Raw genomic sequence first — 18,859 nt, 5'->3', positions numbered from 1 at the left:
TGGAGAATTCGCCCTAACACTATCCGGTTACATTTGAAATGTACATTATGACTAAATGACGTACACTGTTTGCGAGGGTAGGTGTGTAAGCGTGCTGTGCGATGAAAGATTTTAATTTCCAATATGATTGACTTTTTACTTTTATTTTCATGAATATTCTATTCAAGGAATGTACACAAAGGGCCTCATTAGGACCTTCGCGGAATGGGTTAACGGTCTCTGCTAATGGAGGCGGACCCGTTAAACCCGTCCCCCGAAATTACGAGGTCCCCTCGCGGGACTCGGTAAGGATGCCTGGTAAAACCAGGCGTCGTTACCGGGTCCCGCGAGGGGAAGAGGGAGCTAACAATGGGCCGCTCGTAATCGGCCCATTGGTAGCTCCCTCTCCCATTCCCATTGAGCCCTATCGGGGCTCAGATGGGAATGGGGAAGGTCCGGGCCCGGGTTCCCAGAGGGAGGAATTACCGGGCCCTCCGTACTCGGAATGGCCTGGTAATTCCCCATTCTGGGAACCCGGTAAAGGAGCCCGGTTTGGCGGCCATGGCTACTGCCAAACTCGTAATGAGGCCCAAAGTGTGGAAATAGAAGAGGTGGTACATGGACCAGAGATGAACATAAACTAATAATGGATACAATTGGACATCAAATTGCATTTGGAATACATTTTTATGTTGTAATTATTTTTTTCTCAATCAAGTTGGTTCTGTTTGTAGATATTTACATATGTTTGCGTGTAAATGAAATGTGCTTGATTTAAACCATATAAAAAGATTTTTTTCAGCTTGCTAGTGCGGTTGTTAAAGAGAAGCCCACGGTTTCACAGAAAATCAAGAAAACAAGGGTAACGAACAAACAATTTTGTTTTTTAGAAGTTTTTAGGCTGGTGTTTTATTCATAACATGTTTTTGTATTTAAAGTGCTATCTGCTGTATGTGTGCTATACATTAAACATGTTTTTACAATGCATCTCCTAGGGTCCCAGAAGAAAAAGAAGTATAAAGACACAGACAACAAATGAAACCAAAAATGTCGCTTGACAAACACATTTCACAATGGAGCAACTACTATTTGGGGTGCAGCGTGGTCCAATCAATAAGCAGACTTGTGATGCTTATGTCCAATGACCTGAAACTGAATGGAATGTGACAGGCGAACCCAGCAAAGTGGCCATGGACCATTGCTACCATGTGACAACTCGACAAGATGAAACCGTAAGCAATGAAGATGCATTGGAATTCCTCGCAGACCCCTTGACACAATCTACACCCGCCAAAAATGTTCCACCCAATAAACATTAAATGTTACCTGTTTCTCCAATACGTGTGCAAATATCACAACCTGAACTAACAGACTAACAGGGTAATTCATAGAATTTCACAGAAAAGTGTCGCAAGCGGCTGGCGCAGAGTGTCCGCGTGCGATTGTCTGCGCCAGGCACGTGCGCTAAAACCGATTTCCGCGCACAGCGTATTCATGGATTTTAGGCTCCCAAACCAGCCGTGGCGCACAGTATCGCAGCGACCCTGCAGCAGCGCCCGTAACGCCCCCAAGAACGCCCTCGCGCAAGGAAAAGCCATCAAAATCGCAAAATCATCGCAAAGGGCTGCGCTAACCCTGGACCAGTTTACAGGGCTGCCAAACAAGGAACGCAAAGCGGGTAACGTGCATATCAGGGGTAGGCATGAAGTTTTACACGCGATTAGCCAGGGCACGTGTATCACAGGGGTACGCAGGAATTATCAGACGCGATTTGGCTGGGTACGTGCGACTTGGCTGGGTACGTGTATTACAGGGGTACACGGGAAGTTTTACACGCGATTCGGCTGGGTACGTGTATTACAGGGGTGCGCGGGAATTCTCACATGCGATTTGGCCAGGTACGTGTATTACAGGGGTGCGCAGGAATTATCACACGCGATTTGGCTGGGTACGTGTATTACAGGGGTGCGTGGGAAGTCACACACGCGATTAGGCTGGGTGGGTCCTCACAGGTGTTCCCTGTACACCCTCCACGGCCCCTGCAGGCAGCCTACAAAACAGGGGACTACCCTGCACACCTGCTCATGTCCCCCTGCACCCCCACCCCCAGCAGTGCAGGGGCAGCCTCCACCAGGCCCCCACTCATGTCTCCCACCACCCCCACCCTCCAGCCACCAGGGGCAGCCTCCACCAGGCCCCCACCCATGTCTCCCACCACCCCTACCCTCCCGCCACCAGGGGCAGCCTCCACCAGGCCCCCACTCATGTCCCCTATCACCCCCAGACCCCCGCCACCAGGGGCAGCCTCCACCAGGCCCGCACCCATGTCTCCCACCACCCCCACCCCCCCGCCACCAGCGGTACCCTCCACCAGGCCCCCACTCATGTCCCCTATCACCCCCACCCCCATCAGTGCAGGGGCAGCCTTCACCAGGCCCCCACTCATGTCCCCTATCACCCCCACCCCCCAGCAGTGCAGGGGCAGCCTCCACCAGGCCCCCACCCATGTCTCCCACCACCCCCACCCTCCCGCCACCAGGGGCAGCCTCCACCAGGCCCCCACTCATGTCCACTATCACCCCCACCCCCCCGCCACCAGGGGCAGCCTCCACCAGGCCCCCACCCATGTCTCCCACCACCCCCACCCTCCCGCCACCAGGGGCAGCCTCCACCAGGCCCCCACTCATGTCCCCTATGACCCCCACCCCCCACCACCAGGGGCAGCCTCCACCAGGCCCCCACCCATGTCTCCCACCACCCCCACCCCCCCGCCACCAGGGGTACCCTCCACCAGGCCCCCACTCATGTCCCCTATCACCCCCACCCCCCGCCACCAGGGGCAGCCTCCACCAGGCCCCCACCCATGTCTCCCACCACCCCCACCCCCCAGCAGTGCAGGGGCACCCTCCACCAGGCCCCCACCCATGTCTCCCACCACCCCCACCCTCCCGCCACCAGGGGCAGCCTCTACCAGGCCCCCACTCATGTCCCCTATCACCCCCACCCCCCCGCCACCAGGGGCAGCCTCCACCAGGCCCCCACCCATGTCTCCCACCACCCCCACCCCCCCGCCACCAGGGGTACCCTCCACCAGGCCCCCACTCATGTCCCCTATCACCCCCACCCCCAGCAGTGCAGGGGCAGCCTCCACCAGGCCCCCACTCATGTCTCCCACCACCCCCACCCTCCCGCCACCAGGGGCAGCCTCCACCAGGCCCCCACTCATGTCCCCTATCACCCCCACCCCCCCGCCACCAGGGGCAGCCTCCACCAGGCCCCCACTCATGTCCCCTATCACCCCCACCCCTCCGCCACCAGGGGTACCCTCCACCAGGCCCCCACTCATGTCCCCTATCACCCCCACCCCCCCGCCACCAGGGGTACCCTCCACCAGGCCCCCACTCATGTCCCCTATCACCCCCACCCCCCCGCCACCAGGGGTACCCTCCACCAGGCCCCCACTCATGTCCCCTATCACCCCCACCCCCCAGCAGTGCAGGGGCAGCCTCCACCAGGCCCCCACTCATGTCTCCCACCACCCCCACCCTCCCGCCACCAGGGGCAGCCTCCACCAGGCCCCCACTCATGTCCCCTATCACCCCCACCCCTCCGCCACCAGGGGTACCCTCCACCAGGCCCCCACTCATGTCCCCTATCACCCCCACCCCCCCGCCACCAGGGGTACCCTCCACCAGGCCCCCACTCATGTCCCCTATCACCCCCACCCCCCCGCCACCAGGGGTACCCTCCACCAGGCCCCCACTCATGTCCCCTATCACCCCCACCCCCCAGCAGTGCAGGGGCAGCCTCCACCAGGCCCCCACCCATGTCTCCCACCACCCCCACCCCCCACCACCAGGGGTACCCTCCACCAGGCCCCCACTCATGTCCCCTATCACCCCCACCCTCAGCAGTGCAGGGGCAGCCTCCACCAGGCCCCCACTCATGTCTCCCACCACCCCCACCCTCCCGCCACCAGGGGCACCCTGCTCCAGGCCCCCACCCATGTCTCCCACCACCCCCACCCCCCTCGCCACCAGGGGTACCCTCCACCAGGCCCCCACTCATGTCCCCTATCACCCCCACCCCCAGCAGTGCAGGGGCACCCTCCACCAGGCCCCCACCCATGTCTCCCAACACCCCCACCCACCAGCACTGTGGGGCACGTGGCCAGCAGGCAGTCAGGCAGCAGCAGATGGCAGGTGGGAGCGTGCTCAGGGCTCTGGGGGGCAGTAATTTGGCCTCCTGGCCAGGAGCGTGGTCTTTCGTGTGTGAACGCGTGGACAGCCTGATAGGGAGTGATTTTGCACGTGAAAATCCCACACGTCAGCGTGTGAATCGAGGAAAGGCCCTTAGCGCGTAAACCCGTCACCAGCATATGCGCGCCTATAGTCACCTACACGTGCAGGAAATTGTTGCGTGACACGTCCCAGTGTCAAAGCGTGTGATTGGTGAAAATGGATCTACACGCAGGAGTGACAAAGCGTGTGATTGGTGAAAATGGATCTACACGCAGAAGTGACAAAGCGTGTGATTGGTGAAAATGGATCTACACCCGCAGAAGTGACAAAGCGTGTGATTGGTGAAAATGGATCTACACACAGGAGTGACAAAGCGTGTGATTGGTGAAAATGGATCTACACGCAGGAGTGACAAAGCGTGTGATTGGTGAAAATGGATCTACACGCAGGAGTGACAAAGCGTGTGATTGGTGAAAATGGATCTACACACGCAGAAGTGACAAAGCGTGTGATTGGTGAACGTACACGCCGCGTAAGTGACGCTGTACGTGTGGGCCTGTATATAAGGTACATGTAGAACACCATTTCCTTGTACGTGCTTTTCGTGGAGAGCGAGTGGGTGAATTCTGTACTTCTTGTCGTTTCACACGCGATTTACTTCACGGCGTTTCCAGTTCGTACTCCCTGTTACCTCTGACAGCTTTTTCTCTTTTTTCTCTTGTACTGGTTTACCTGGGCCTGTTCCCTCAAACAGTGTCCCCTTCTACTGTTGTCCTGTCTTCTCAGACAGCGAACACATCTTCTTTTGGCGGGGGTATTGCCAACCAAACGCGCTCATTTTTCACGCTCTTTTACCTGGCAGATGGTGAGTCACGCACGTATCTAACTTCTGTGCTTGCCCCGTGTGTAGCCTACCCCTTCAGAGGTCATTCTAGGCTGCGTGTGACACGCATACGTTCATTCTTGTGTTACTGGGTGCCACAGCGTAGTGCAGGTTTTTCTTTCTGCACACGTGGTCTAGGAGGGGTTGCGTGCACGTCATCTCCCTTTTTTGGGCCTCCTGTGCGTTGCGTGACCCGTCATCTTTCCCCGGGGGTTACAATCAGCCGTGCTAGAGCACTAGGGTACAATTACCATCTGGTACCCAACCCCTTTGACCCCCAATTGCCCAGGACAATTGTCTACAGCCACTCCCATACGCACATTAATATCAGTGCCATGGCTGGGAGGCGAGGATTCCGTAAGGGTGGCAAAGGTGGAAGAGCCACAAGTGGTGGCCGTGGTGGATCCGGTAGGGGACATGGTCGTAACTTGCAGGGTGAGCCTGTCCCCCCATGTGTGGAGGACCAGTCAAGGGCACCCATCATCCCCCTCCCACCCCCCCTCCCGTTGAGGCTGAAGTGGCTGACACCATCCATGCTCAGCCTTTGTTGGACCAGCCCATTGTGGCACCAGACCTGGCTGACTCCATGGCTGACTTCCAGGTCAGCAGGCTACGACACGTGCGCAGCAAGGTCATCTGCTGCCCCAAGTAGGCAGGGCGGAGAGGCTGCAGGGGCAGCTGCAGCTCCATCCACCCCAGCTCTCACACACCCAGCCAGGACAGTGTCCGTCCTAGTCCATTCTGCTGACATTCCCCATGACACCATTACACTTGAGCCAATGCCTGCACCAACTCCCATGCTGAGTGTGCAATCCCACACACCTGATACAGAGCCCACCAGGGCTCCTGCCCCTAGTGTCCAGAGCGGCGCAGGACACTCAGGATCACCACCACCTTCCAAGCGGAAGAGGAAGAGTGCTCGTCCGATACAGGCTGATGCCCCAGACACGGCTACACAGTCCGGTCCGTCGAGGAAGCCCAGCTTCATGGATGAGGAACTGAATGCACTTGTCCAGTATGTGTCCGGACATGATAACGAGATGGTCATTGTTGCAGGATCCAAGACCACACCTGCACAACGCCAGGCACACTGGCAGACCGTTGCGGACATCGTAAGTGCCCTTGGAATCGTGAGGCGCACAGCCAATGATTGCTACAAGCGCTGGAATGACCTAAAGCGCAGGGCAAAAAAGAAGCTGGCCTCAAGTCATGCTGCAACTCTAGTGACTGGAGGTGGGTCTCCAGTAGAAGACATGGAACTCACTCCACATGAGTCAGTCGCTGGGACCTACGTCACGGAGGAACAGATCCAAGGCGTGGGAGATCTGCCTGATTACGAGGCATTGTCCGGTGAGTGCACATGCATGTGTGTGTCATCCATGTGCATGGTGTGTGTGTGAGGGCATCTGTTTGTGTGCCAGGTGAGAGTGTGTGCGCCTGAGTCGAATGGGTCAGCCATGTGCTTCATGCAATACATCCTGTGCAGCTGCATTTCGCCATTGCAGTATCCCTTCTGCCAACAGTAGACATCTAGCCCAACAGCACCCAAGTTGGCCTTGAAGTGTCACCTTGCCACAACATTGTTGATTATTTTCCTATGTTCAATCAGACAGATTGTATGCATTCCACCACTTATACTAGGCATTCCTCAGTCCTCTAGTCACATGTATGGCATGGCCATGGTAAAGTGGAGTTACTTTGTTACCTGGATATCATATGTTCACACATGTCCCTGTGCAATTGGACCATATTGGACTGGCAGCTCCAGGTGATAAAGCAGACCTGTTTGAATTAGAAAAGCTATTGCATGTGGGAACTGGACAGAATGAATAAGTGCTGCCCTCCTCTCCATCTACACTCAATAGCAATGGCACATGCCATCTGTGTGATGGCATGTGTGTGTCACCTGGCAATCACAGGGCAATGTGTGATGCCACTGCCAGGCAGCATGCATGAAATGTGTTCATCTTCCATCTTTGTGTAATGAGTGTGTGCCATTTGCCTGCCCTTCATACGCAGTGAGGGTGCATGCATGGGAGGGTCTTAGTCATGTGGGACATGTGTCAATCAAGTACTGGTTCTCTTGCTTCTCAGCCCTCATTGTGTGCCATGGTGCTAATGCGGGTTTCCATTTCTTTGTCATTATGTCATTGCAGGGGAAGACGCACCTGATACTGCTGGGGTTGTGGAGACGGTGCAGAGCCAGGAGGGGTCCGAGGGTCGACCAACCACCAGTGAGGGACGTGGTGTGCTGGTGGGTGAAAACCCACAAGTGCTGCAGGTCGTGCTCTCAAGGGGTGTCTCTGGCTGCACCTCCCCCGAGCTGTACTCAGCTGTTGACTTGGATGATGAGACCTACGTGCCGTCGCAGGTGAGTGTTCCAGGGAGGGAATCTGTTCTGTCCCACCCACCTGCACCAGGGTCAGAACCCTCAATGGGGATGTCAGTGTTGGCAGCTAGGCCTTTGGTGGTTACGGATGCAGGGTCACACTCCGCGACATCTGATCCTGTTCCTGGGCGAGCAGATCAGAGGGGGAATGCAGTCCTGCAGCCTCAGGCAGTGCCGGCACAGCAAGGCGCAGTCCGCCTTGCCCCAGACAGGTGTGGTGCCCGCCGACGTGGTGGCCGTACGCCACCTGGCAATACCGCATGGGAGCAATCCATTTACGGTATGACTACCCAACAGGCAGCATCATCCGAGATGATGGCTCAGGCCATGGATAGGGTGGCCACTTCCATTGTCCCCCCTGAAAGGCTGATGGAGCGACTAGAGCAGGCAACCGACTCCATCTGCCAGTCACACAGGGAGGACATGTTGGCGTCCAACAGGGACAGGCGGGCGGCACTGGCGACTCTGCAGGAGGCCATCTCCATAGAGTCCCAGGGCCACAGGGAAGCCCTGAGGCAGGAGCTACATCAACTCAGGACGACTCTTGTTGAGCTAGAGGCTTCAACACACCAAAGGACAGAACAGCAGCTGGAGCGTCTCACCCGTACGCTCTCAGCTGAGATGCAAGCAACGAGGGCGGAGGTCCGGGCATCCCGTGAGTTGTTGCATGGGGACCTCCGCACCCTCATCCTCCAGAACGAGACCTACCACACCCGCATTCTTGCAGCCATGGAGGAACAGAGTAGGGCCTTGCGTGGGCTGCCTCCCATAGTGCAACCACCTCCGGATGCAGCTGCACAGGATGATAATAGCGACAGCAGTGATACTCCCACAATAGGGTAGCTGTGTGGGCCATGAGCCCATGGAGGTGTTTTTTTTCCCAGGATCCACACAGGTGGTTTCTGGTATGCACCCTGACCTCGGACCTCCTGGGTGGCCTCCCCAACCCCCCCGGGCCCTTTAATGGCCATTTTTTATTTTTTTTTTATTTTTATTTTTTTTTAATTTTTTTTTTATTTTTATATTTTTCCCAATTTTTTTGGGACAATTTGTTGGCTTCCGTGGTTCCTGTGGGCATACGCTGCATTGTGGCTGGGCACATGCAGGCTTGTCATGTATTAGGTTCAGATGCCTGGGTTTGAGTCACACACACCCCTCCTGCTTCCCGTTTCCATGGGCTTGCAAAGGGTGTGCCCAAGTGACATTGAAGTACATGGTGACATTGGACTCCCACTACATGTGTGGGTAGTCTAGTCAATACTGTTTATACATTCCTAGTGCATATTGCTGTTGTGTTGTACACTGCATGTTGCATTGATGTGTAACTCATCATCTGTGTCTGCCTCCCAATTTGCAGGTCCCTTCCTCATGTCTACACAAGGCCCTCTAGTCTGGAGATGGGGTCCTTGTTGGCAGCAGTGCACCTACAACTCTACATGACACCAACACTGTTCAGTTGGAAGTGGTGGGAGTGCAGGCATATCCAGGTGGTGAGACAACTGATTTATTACATTACTGAAGTCATGTTTATGGTAGTACGTGCTCAAGTTTGTTGTTTGTCCTGCATTACAGTGAGCATTTCAGGTGTAGGAAGTTTCAATTGGGGACACTGTACATCGCAACACTTGTCATGTTGTGGGGATTACTTTGTTTACCTGCACATAGCATGACATGGCACGGTGTGTTGTGTGGCGGTGCTGGGGATGGGTTGGGTGACATGGCACTGTCCTCTTGTTGCATTTAGCAAGTGGGTATTCATTTTGGCTGCTTGAATGTGTTCCTTCACAAAACTGCATTGGTGTTGTGTGTGGGTAGGGATGCACACATTGTAACACTTCCAGGTGAACAATCTCAGGCTGATATGCTTTTCATGGTTGAATCTCCAGACATTCAGGATCAGTGTCAGGTTGAGTCATCATTGATTGTCAGATGGAATGTGCCAGGCCAGTGTGCACTCCACAGGGGAGTGAATACTATGTGAAGTAATTAGCCACTAGCTGTGTACGGGCTGCCTCCCCTCGTGCCCTTTCCCCTCCCATGCGCAGCGGCTGTGCATGTGGTTGGGGATGTGGGGCCACCACCATGTCCACGGGCAGGCCCCGGCGTGTTGCAACGTTGTGCAGGACACATGCTGCCACTATGATCCTGCACACTACTGGGGGAGCGTATAACAGCTGCCCGCCAGAACGGTCAAGGGAGCGAAAGCGTGACTTTAGCACTCCGAATGTGCGCTCCACTATGCCCCGGGTTGTAATGTGGGCTGTGTTATATCTTACCTCGGGTGGCGTGGTGGGGTTCCGAATTGGCGTCATCATGTGGGGGCTGAGAGGGTAGGCACTGTCCCCTGTGGAGGTGGTGATTGGTATCATTGGTGGGGTTGTGACCTTGCTCAGTATCCAACATGCATGCATGTGCAGTGGCATACATACTCACCAAGAAGCCATGTATCGCCATGCCGCCCAGCATCTTTGTCCCGGCATAGGGTGGACATTCGGTAAATGAAGCTGTCGTGGGTGGACCCGGGATAGTTGGCATATACTGAGGTGATGATTCCCTTGGCATTACATACTACCTGCACGTTGATGGAATGCCAGTGCTTGCGGTTCCTATAGATGTGCTCAGATGCCCTGGGGGGACGTAGAGCCACATGGGTGCAGTCGATGGCACCTAGCACTTTGGGGAATCGTGCCACACCATAAAAATCCAGGGCGGCAGCATGCCTTTCAGCAGGTGTTCTGGGCAGGTATATGTGCCTGCGGACTGATGGGCGTGCAGTGATGATGTCCAAGACCTGGTGTAGGCAGCGTGACTGGGTGGCCTGTGACACCCCACCCACTATGGCACTTGTCCGCTGAAATGATCCAGTGGCTAAGAAGTGCAGTACATTGAGGACCTTCTCCAGGGGGCTGAGTGCTTGAGAGCACAGGGTGGGTGATGTGAGGTCATCCTCCCACTCACTCACCAGGTCCAGTATTATGTGTGGTGGAAACCTGTACCTTCCATACACCTGGTCATCAGGCATCCCGAAAAGGCTGGTTCTGGGTGTGAATATTCTGGCCCTGACTCTCCTCCTCCTCCTCCTTTGGTAGCCCACTGCCACTGCTGCTAGGAACGGTATGTTCATCTTGGCATCTGGCTTGTTATTTGAAAAGTGCGCAAATTAATGCTTTGCGCGTGTTCTAGGCGAGCGTGTGACCCGCGCACCCCTGGAATCTAGTTCCCACTCTAATAGCGTGTGGAAATTCCCACGCAGCACGGGATACAGGTGCGCTGACGTACTTGCGTGTGTAAGTGCCCGCGCACCCCTGAAATACACGTACATAGGCCAATCGCGTGTACGCGCACTTTTGTCCAATTACACGCGAAGACGCACCCCAGAAATACACGTACATAGGCCAATCGCGTGTACGCGCACTTTTGTCCAATTACACGCGATGAAATACACGTACATAGGCCAATCGCGTGTACGCGCACTTTTGACCAATTACACGCGATGACACTCTGACGTGCAGTATTTCCACGTGTGCTCCGTCATCACGTGCTGAGTGGGGAATGCCCGTGCGGGTCACGTCAGACGCGCTTACGCGCTGAGGGACTCTGGTCCAATAGAATCGCGTATGCGTGCTGACGCGCTTACGCGCTAAGGGCCTTTCCTCGGATTTCACGCTGACGTGCAGGATTTTCACGTGCCAAATCACTCCGTATCAAGCTGGCCACCCGAAAACACACGGAAGACCACGCTCCTGCCCAGAAGGCCGAGTTACTGCCCCCCAGTGCCCCGAGCAGCCTCCCACGTGCTATCTGCTGCTGCCTGCCTGCCTGCCTGCCTGCCTGCCTGCCTGCCTGCTGCCACCGTGCCCTGCCATTTGGTGCCTGCACATCAGCCATCTGCAGGGGTCCAGTTGCTGTGTCCACCCCTGCTGGAACTGAAGACTCCCAACTGGGATTACATCGCTCCACAGCCCAGCCCCAGGACCCAGTTGCCCACCCACACCTGCCTCTGGGGTTGCCATGTCGGGCACTTCCACATCTGGCACCAGTGGCAACCCCAGGCCAGAGGGGCAGAGGGGCACCAGCTTCACTGCCACCGAAGTTGGTGTCCTGGTGGAGCATGTCCTGGGGCAGTATGATGCCCTCTTTGGATCGTCCCGCGCCAGCAAGGAAGGACGGGAGAGGATCTGGGCCGACTGTGTGGTTGCCATCAACGCGGAGGGGGTGGCAACCCGCAACGCCCAGAAGATCAAGAAGCGCTGGGAGGACTTGAGGTCCAGGACCCTTGTGAAGGCCCGGTGCCTCGTGGAGGGGGGCCGGGGCCGCATGAGTTCCACCCAGAAGAGGGTCCTGGAACACGTACGTCCAGCGCTCCACGCCCAGGTCCTTGAGAGGGCGGCCCGTCTGGAGTTGAGCGGTAAGTGTCCAAGCATTACTGTGTGAGACAGGGCATGTTGCAGTGTGCTGGTTCTATGATACTTGCCTGTATGTGTGCCATGGGCCATGTATGCATGTATGTGTGCAGGGACATCATGGTAATGCATGTGCGACCAGTGATGTGTGACCCACATGGTTGTTGCATGTGTTGAAATGCGGCATGGGGAGCCCTATGCAGATTTTGGACATGAGAGCATGCCAGTCTCTGTACCTGGACATGGATGGGGGTGAAGGATGTGTGCTGATGCCAGGTACATATATGGTAGCCATGTCTGTGTGCCTGACCTGCGTGTCTGTGACTTGTGCATGCCATGGATGCATGACACATGTGTGCGACAATGCACAGATTCAGTGACGCACCCAACTTACCCTTGTTTCGCCTGTGTTCGGTGTGTTTGGGGCCAGATGGATGTGACCGAGGTGAAGTGTGTGCATGTGATATGCATGAGCCATGATGCATGTGCGTTACATATCATTGAATGTTTCAAGAGTCCATTGGACATGCATGGAAATGTCCATGGCATGCACCATGCCTGTTACTGTGTGTGTTTTGCCTGGACTGACCCATGTGTTGTGGAGGGACATGATGGAAGTGTACTTTGACAGTGGTGCTCATCTGCTATTGCTTCCTGTCTAGGGGACCATTGTACAGTAGCCTGATGCTTGTGTCCTTTGTCTCCCTCTACGCAGCGGCTAGTGAAGAAGAGGACGGAGACGGCGCTGTGGAGCAAGGCGGCGGGGATGCCCCCACGGCTGCAGCGGAAGGGGTGGGTGAGCCCCCACAGGGGCCTGCTACGGCAGGAGACGGTGAGGAGCCATCCAGGTTGGGGGTTTGCACAGAGGAGGAGGAGGCCGACACTGGTGCACACATGGGGCCTGGTGGGAGCATCCCTGCTGGTGCAAGTGGTGCAGTCCAGGGCCAGGGGCAGGAGGCAGCACAGGTCACCGTGGAGGGGCCTGTGCATGTCACTGTCCCTGACCCTGTGAGTGCACCACCATGCACCAGCAGGGATGCCCCGTCCCAGGCCCGTCCGCAGGTAGAGGGGATGTCCATGTCACCTGACTCCCCTCCACCTGCGGACGTGGGAACCCCTGGCCGCGTGGAGAAGGTCCTGATTGGGGTCGCGATGCGCACGGCTGTGATTCGTGGTGACGTGCGTGCTTCCCGGGAGGAGCACGCACGTCATCACGAAGTGCACCGTGCCGACGTGGCCCAATTGGGATCGGCCATGTTCGGGGGTTTCCTGCATGTGTTGGCCAATCTGACGGCCCTCTCCTCCTCTGTGCAGGCTATCCACCGGTCGTTCTCCTTGCCGTCTTCCGGCCCAGATGCCACCAGGGCCCCCTGTGGACCTGCCCTGACCAATGCAGCCAGCTCGGTGGGGATCCCATCCCTGCCACAGTTGGGAGTCGGAGGTCCAGCAGGGGTGGACAACACAGCAAGTGGACCCCAGCAGATGGAAGATGTGACGGCATCATCGGGCAGGGCACGTGCACGACGGCGTCGGTGGTTTCCATCAGCCTGGATGCCGTCGTGCTGGCAGAGGCAGTGGCGTCGGAGGCAGCAGCGGGCTCGACGTGGGAGGCATCATGGCTCGGGGCCATCAAGATCAGAGGGGCAGGCATCGGCCGGAGGGCAGGGCAACCCTGGCATGGTGGTGTGTTCCGTGTGGGAGGAGTTTGGCCAGCGGATAGGTGCGGAGCGGCAGCGGGCGGAAGAGGAGCGGCTCGCCATGGTCAGGGCGGAGTTCTCCATGCGTCGGGCATTGAGGCGGGCTGAGTGCCTCGAGGAAGCTCGCAGGGAGTTTGAGGTGGACATGGGGTTGTCCCTGCGAGACCTCGGGGCCAGGACAGAGTCCCGCCTCCAGGACATCGACATGGAGTTCGATGATGCCCTGGCCAGCAACATCACCAAGTGAGCCGCAGGACTTGCCCGCTGCCTTTGTATATAGTTATTTAGTTAGTTAGTGCTAGGTTTCCTTTATTTATTTTTATTATTTTGGACCGCTCGGACAATGGCCACTTTTTTGTACATATATTTTACATTAGTTAGTATTAGGTTTCATTTATGGTGTTGGGCTCATGGACCCTGGAACATTCCTGTATATAGTTTGTTTTTTTGGGAGATACATTTTTTTAATTTCTTATTGTTTTCACCATGACGTAATGGTTTTTCATTAATTTCCTACTAAATGATTTTGCTTTGGACAAATTCTTTTTATTTTTTATTCCTTTGTTTTTTTGTTTATCACTTTTGTTCTCGGACATGGACCTTTTATTTACTTTGCCACATAGTTGTATGTTTTATTAGTTTACTTATTTTTTGTTTTTAATACATTTTTTATATTTTCTTACACTTGTGTTATTTTCTCATTGGTTTCTTACATGTCATGATATGGGTTTTGACATTCACTTGCACCCATTGTGTATGTGTGTGTGACGGACATGTGTTCTTTTGCATACTTGCCATTGGGGTTGTGTCATGTGATTGCATTCACTATGTGGGTGGATGCAATCCTTGCCTGGGTGTTTGTGCTGGGTATGCTGGCCATTACTGCCATGATTGTGTATCGTCAGGACCTGGGGCCAGGGGGACATGTGTGGGGGCCTGCTGGCAGGTTCCCCACAGTGCTGGGGGTTGGGGGTGGTGGGAGACATGGGTGGGGGCCTGGTGGAGGGTGCCCCTGCACTGCTGGGGGGTGGGGGTGGTGGGAGACATGGGTGTGGGCCTGGTGGAGGGTGCCCCTGCACTGCTGGGGGGTGGGGGTGGTGGGAGACATGGGTGGGGGCCTGGTGGAGGCTGCCCCTGGTGGCTGGGGGTTGGGGGTGGTGGGAGACATGGGTGTGGGCCTGGTGGAGGGTGCCCCTGCACTGCTGGGGGGTGGGGGTGGTGGGAGACATGGGTGTGGGCCTGGTGGAGGGTGCCCCTGCACTGCTGGGGGGTGGGGGTGGTGGGAGACATGGGTTGGACATGGGTGGGGGCCTGCTGGCAGGTTCCCCACAGTGCTGGGGGGTGGGGGTGGTGGGAGACATGGGTGTGGGCCTGGTGGAGGGTGCCCCTGCACTGCTGGGGGGTGGGGGTGGTGGGAGACATGGGTTGGACATGGGTGGGGGCCTGCTGGCAGGTTCCCCACAGTGCTGGGGGGTGGGGGTGGTGGGAGACATGGGTTGGACATGGGTGGGGGCCTGCTGGCAGGTTCCCCACAGTGCTGGGGGGTGGGGGTGGTGGGAGACATGGGTGTGGGCCTGGTGGAGGGTGCCCCTGCACTGCTGGGGGGTGGGGGTGGTGGGAGACATGGGTGTGGGCCTGGTGGAGGGTGCCCCTGCACTGCTGGGGGGTGGGGGTGGTGGGAGATGTTAGGGAGAATTCTCTGTTTAGGCTGAATTTCCTAACCTAGTGAGTCCCCCAGCAGCTTTGCTGGATTTCTGGAGTTTGTTTTTTTTCTATCCTGCCAAGAGTGTGACCCTTTTCTCTCACTCTTGGACATGTATGTGTGTAATTCCTTTGAATGTCAATGTGTTCGATGGGCTATGGGGTCTTTTACTCCATAGGGTCTCATATGTTTTTCTATGTGTGTCGCACTGCACCTTCCGTGTCGTGACATGGGGGCGCCTTAGCAGGTCCCCCCACCATAGACTCCATACTCGGGGACTGACTACTGTCTCCCCAGGCATGTAAAGTCACCATTGGCTTTACTAGACCTAAATTTGCTAACAGAACTAGTACCAACCATCCTATTATGGACGTGCTAGTAGGGGTAATTCGATTACTCCTGGATCTGTTACTCGAGGGGGCACTGTCCCGTCCCCCCTCGTCGAGTTTTGGCTGGTGGCAGTGGAAACTACTTGTTATGGTCGACCCCGATCATAACCCTATGGGATTCGTCCCATTGTTGGAGATTGATACTTTTTCTCGTTAATCTCCGACGTACCACCGATCTACTTATCTTAAATAAGTTTATCGAGTGGTATTTTCTGCCAGAACTCGGTTTGTAAAATGGCGTCTGTGTTCGTCTCTGTGACTCCTAAACCAAAGGTTGAGCCCTTTGTTCCACTTTTGGTGGGCCTCTGGACAGAGACCCTCCAAAGTGGTGCCATTCTGTCTGGGTTACCTCAGGGGTGTGGGAGGGGGTTTAGACACCCTGGACCGAGTTGCCTTGCCAACTCAGGTCGCACTCTGGAGTGATTGGCCCAGGTGGTGAGCCTTCCCGCTCACCACTTAGCATGTGTTGATTGACAGCTAGGCTGAATGAATGGGGGGCGTCTGCATAAAAGCAGGGCTTTTGGGACTGGATCTTCAGAAGTCGCCACAGGACCTAAAGAATCCGACGAGGGTAACGCTGAGCCGACCTGCACGACGACACCTGGAGCCCTGCGGAATCGTCTCACAATCTCCCGACGACAGAGGAGATCTCCCTTCCGGAGAGTCTCTTCCCCTGGCTGGTGGGAACAACCAGTCTTCTTCTTCTTTGTGCTTTTTGTTCGCCCAGGACGCAGTGGTCGAATTGCCCGTGCAGAGCACCCGGCAACCGGATAGCCACTACCCCTGTACTGCGACCGAAAGGTGGTGCCTTGTGACGGAGCACTCCGCGGCTGGTTTCTTCCCTGGTGGTGCACCGGACATCTTTCCTTCGACGACGAGATCATCTCTACTCTTGGCCAAGACCTATCGTGCATCCACCACCAGGAACAACTGCCCCCGCCGGAGCTGCCCTCGACAACAAGGTACCGTAACCGCCTGGCTTCCCTTTTCGATCGGTTCGAGTGAGGTATCTGATTCCTCTCCGTTCTGTTGGGTTGCCTCCAAGCTTTATTCACTCTTTGTTCTGAACTGGTTCCACCTGTCGCTAACATTTTGCTAACAAAGACTTGAGCGCATCTTCAGTAGAGACTTTCCAGGACATCGTGCCTTGCCTCTCACCGAGTGGGCCTGGCCGCTGAACTTTATGACCTATTGTGATTATTGCCTTCCTGCCTTGCATTTTACCCGCTTCAGTACGAACCGTGTTGACTTCATTACCTGCCTATCTCTTTTCTCCCTTTCTCACAAAAATATTGAGTGTCATCTAGGTTGAGGTATACACCTCTGTCTGAAAATACGTGGTGCCGTTAGAACCTAGAGTTGTCGATATTGTGTTTCAGGAGATCGAGCTTTATTCCATTCCGCAGAGTAATTGCATTTTGATTTGTTTGCCGTGATTTGCCTTAGTATTTTTCATAGACGTTCTGTTATAAATAAATAACTTACTATCTTTATACTAAGCCTTGTTGCGTGCTTACTTGTTGTGCTGTGAAGAATTGCCCTATCTTGTATACTCCCCATACTGACCAACTTTTCTTGAGAGAAGTCTGACTGCTCAGCCACAGCTACCAATTGAATCTGTGTGGTACAGACTGCTACCAAGTGGGTTCATCGCAACACCTGTAGTCCTAAATCTTTTGCAGTGGTCCCAGAGGGAACTGCACAGGTTTCCGCCTAACACTGGTGGCAGTGGTGGGATTAGTATCGAGTATACAGTTTAGAGTGCTTTTCGACGCTGTAGGACAACTAACCACAAAACTTTACGAAAGCAACTTTCAAAAAAACATGTCTACGATGGAAATTTACAGCCAAGAGTCTTTGTCGGATAAAAATGCTGAGAGTCTGCGAGCTCTCTGTAGACAAGAGAATCTTCCTGTAAAAGGCAAGAAGTTAGAATTGATAGAGAGATTGCTGGCGAACCAAAGTCTGGGTACTGGTTCAGAGGAACCAAACTCTCCAGCAACTGTAGATAACAGTGATGGTGTTGATCTGAATCGTAATTCTGATGATAGCGATGAAGAGGCTGACGAGGACGGCGAGGCTAACGAAAATGTCTCTCCCGCTCCTCTATCTGCCTTACCAACTGTGTCTACGGGGCCCATACCAGGTCCCACAAGTAACCCTGCTTATTTTGAACTTGAAAAAATGAAGCTCGAATTAGAATATAAACGATTTTTGGCTCAATCCGAACGAAACCAAGAACTCGAGTTCAGACGGATGAATGCCCAGGCTGAGCAGAAACAGGCTGAGTTGAGACTCAGAGAAATAGAGCTTAATCATGAGTTAGAAATGAAAAAGTTGTCTATGGAAAATGCTTCTCTCTCCTCTGGTTCCTCTAGGAGCTCCAGTCCCAAAAGACCCCGGATGCCGAAGGAATTAGTGGGTATGTACAAACCGAGATTGGATGTGTTGGATTGGTTGAAACAGTTTGAATACAATCATGGGCTCCAGGACATCACCGGGAACGCGCTGCTTCCCTGGTTGTTCTCTAGGCTTCCTCCTGTTGCGACTGATGTGGTAATGGAGTTGGGGGAGGTGGATAAGACGGATTATGAAAGTGTGAAACTAGCTTTGATAGCTAGATTCGGGAAGACCCCTTCCCAGTATCTTAAGAGGTTTAGAACCCTCAAAAAGCATGATGGTACCCCTTGGGCTACCTGGGTGAGTGAAGGGTTGAAAAACTTAGAGGGATGGATTAAGGGTTACAAAGTTAACACTTACGAAGGTATGCGAAATCTTTTTATGTTGGAGTCGATTTATGATGCCTGTTCTCCTGAGCTCAGACAGCACTTGGCTGATTCGAAGGAATTAGATTCCAGGGCTCTAGCTAAGGCTGCTGACTTGTGGGTTGCCAACAGGGCTACTCACAAGGATTCTGGGGCAACTCAGAAAAAGGACGAGGGAAAACAGCCTAAAAAAGACTCAAAGGAGAATTCAAATAACTCACATTCCAAAGAGGGCCCCAAACAAAACCAGAAGGGTAAGCCACCGGGAAAACCACAGCAGAATAGTGTAACTTCTGGTGCCAAACCGGAAGGAGGTCAGAACAAGCCACCATTCCAGAAAGCATTCGGAAAATGCTTTGTTTGCGGCTCGACTGATCATGTGAAAGGAGATCCCAGATGTAAGGGTAAACC

This window comes from Ambystoma mexicanum, chromosome 8, assembly GCF_040938575.1.
Source record: "Ambystoma mexicanum isolate Mex_15411 chromosome 8, UKY_AmexF1_1, whole genome shotgun sequence".
Classification (NCBI taxonomy): Eukaryota; Metazoa; Chordata; class Amphibia; order Caudata; family Ambystomatidae; genus Ambystoma; species Ambystoma mexicanum.
Note: the sequence above shows the minus strand (reverse complement) of the source record.